This window comes from Stegastes partitus, unplaced genomic scaffold (assembly GCF_000690725.1).
Source record: "Stegastes partitus isolate 25-593 unplaced genomic scaffold, Stegastes_partitus-1.0.2 Scaffold2866, whole genome shotgun sequence".
In the NCBI taxonomy this organism is placed as follows: Eukaryota; Metazoa; Chordata; class Actinopteri; family Pomacentridae; genus Stegastes; species Stegastes partitus.
This window is the reverse complement of record NW_007580597.1, coordinates 2078-4742: the sequence shown is the minus strand read 5'-3', so window position 1 is coordinate 4742 and position 2665 is coordinate 2078. Positions and strand designations below refer to the sequence as shown.

The 2665-nt window shown below is 35.6% G+C and overlaps 1 protein-coding gene across 1 annotated transcript in view; it reads right to left on the bottom strand.

Moving 5' to 3' along the window:
• Positions 1-942, bottom strand: part of LOC103375759 (interferon-inducible GTPase 5-like) — a 5305-nt gene extending 4363 nt beyond the window's left edge. The window contains exon 1 of the mRNA XM_008306079.1: positions 837-942. The gene's annotated coding sequence lies outside the window, so the exon portion shown is untranslated. The remainder of the gene's footprint in view (positions 1-836) is intronic.
• Positions 943-2665: the final 1723 nt, after the last annotated feature.

Sequence of the window (2665 nt, the reverse complement as noted above, 5' to 3'; positions counted from 1 at the left end):
GAGAGGTTAACAAAAAGGTTTCCTCTGCCAAAGAAAAATGTTCCAAAGTCTTGTGAGTATTCCAGGATAACAGAACAATTCTTGAAACCAGAGAAACATTTTTCCTAAATGCATTAGCAAGAAAAAGCATGTTGTTGAGTAGTATTTTATCTCTTGAGTATTACTGTATTCTTAATAAAGCAATGAATATTATTTTTCTATGATCAATGTATTTCTTAGGCCATTAAAGTATTATATTCAGTAAACCAGTAAAAGGAGTAACTGCCTTAGATGAATCAACATATGAGTAATTGTTAGGCCATTATGAAATGTAATTATTGAAGTTTGCAAGATATAAAATTCGCAACAAAAGATTATGAAAGAAGATGCTTAGATCCTTTTCTTATAAGGAGAAATGGACGGTTCGGAGTCAGATGAGGACATCAAGGGATGATCGTGGGGAGGATTGCTGCGAAAAGGAAGAGAACTGAGTTGTTATAAACAAAGGAAAAGGTGCGGAGCAGATGATTTCTGGGAGGACAAAGGAGTGAACCCGAAGGAGTGAACACGGACTGCTGGTTTCGATAGATAAGCAACACACAAAGAGGAAAAAACAACTGTGATAATGATAGGGGTAATATGGATGTATAAAAGATACAAGCTGGGAGGGGAAGTTAGTCTGATCTGATCTACATTTAAATCACAAGTATTGACAAACACAATGTGCTCAACATAATAATGTCAGGGTGACTGTCTTTCAGCTGAAGCTCAGTAAAAGTTGGGTAATGCAGCAGGACAATGACCCTAAACATAGAAGTAAATCTACAACAGAATGGCTTCAAAAAAAGAACATCTACCTTTTTGAGTGGCCCAGTCAGAGCCCAGACCTGAACCCAATAGAGATGCTGTGGAATGACCTGAAGAGAGCTGTTCACAGCAGACATCTAAAAAATATGGCTGAGTTGAAGCAGTTCTGTTTGGAAGAATGGTCTAAAATTCCTTCTGACCGTTGTGCAGGTCTGATCAGCAGCTACAGGAAGCGTTTCGTTGAAGTTATTGCTGACAAAAGAGGTTCGACCAGTTATTAAATCCAAGGGTTCACTTACTTTTTCCACCAGCACTATGATTGTTTAATGGATGTGTTCAATAAAAACATGAAATATTATAATTGTTTGTGTGGTATTATGTTGAGCACAATGTGTTTGTCTATACTTGTGACGTAGATGTTGATCAGATCACATTTAATGAATAATTAATGCAGAAAACTAGGACATTTCAGAGGGTTCACATACTTTTTTCTTGCCACTGTATATGTAGAGACTGAATCATCACACTGTCTCAGTGGTCATTATCTGATTACCAAATGGTGCTATCTGTGGTTCAGGTTTGTAGCTCTTGATGTAGCTCACTGATGCTGTGTCCTGATCTTTGTGTTGTCTAATATTTTGTTGCTAACAAACTGGTGACCAAACCAGTTTCGCCTGCATACAAACAGCCAGTGTTTCTGCACCAGGTGGCCCTTGTGGTTCATCACAGGGTGTTTTTGCCAGAAAAAACCAATGCAAAACAGGTCAAGTACACTTGCACCAACGAACCACCTATTTAGCCTGTCAGTGGTCAACCTGTGGCTTTTACAAACATGAATTGAACACACATCTTTTCCAACATTTTAATACCTTTTTCTTTGACACCAACAGAAACAAAAAGTAAACTCAGTTTCTCAGATTTAGTGTCAGCTGCTGGAACAGGTTTTCTAATTAAAGCTTCCCCATTTAAGGATTCCAACATAACAGACAGGTTGAGAAATTGGTTCCTAAAAGATATTTAGAGACTAAATGAGCTGAAACAACAGTTGGATTGGCTGGATGTCTTAATGTGCTGGAGTATTTTAAGACCTCAAACCTAAAGCCTTATCTGTAGTTTAGCTTTAATGTTAGACTAAAATGTTTGCAATAGGCTGTTAGTTGCAGATTGTAGTTAAACGCTGTGCTGTTTATTATAATAATTTTTTATTTAATTTTTAATTCCCCTACATAAAGACCATCAAATGCACTTATGATGGCATATTTTGGGATATTTTGGCAGAAATATTACAAGCCAGTGTTAGTGTACCGCCTAATTTTATGGAATGCAGTCTTCATATTAAATAAACACACAAATAAATAAATGAATATTTCTATGAAATCAAAATATTATGATAACTCTTATTTCATAATGCCACATTTATTTATTTCAAGGGACTTTTAGTTCCTACTTTCCAATCCTAATATTCCAATCAAGACCACATTTGCAGTTGAAACCAGAAGTTCACATACACTGTATAAAAAGACATGAAACCTTTTTTTTCTCAATATCTGACATTAAGTCAGACTAAACTGTTCCTGTTTTAGGTTAGTTAGGATTACCAAAATTATTTCTATTTGCTAAATGCCAGAAAAATGAGAGAGAGAATTTTTTTTGCAGAATTTTTTATTACTTTCTTCAATATCAGAAGTTTCCGTACACTAAGATTACCCTCCACTGTGAAATCACAAGTCTTTCAAAACTGAAACTCTAAGGTAGTGAAACTAGAAGTGGAGAAATTAGAGGATGAGAAGAAGGTAATTCCATAACATTTTTTTTTTTTTCCAAACATGGGTAAACAACTAATTAGACTGCATTTGGAGCCTATCCTAGCTGACTCAGT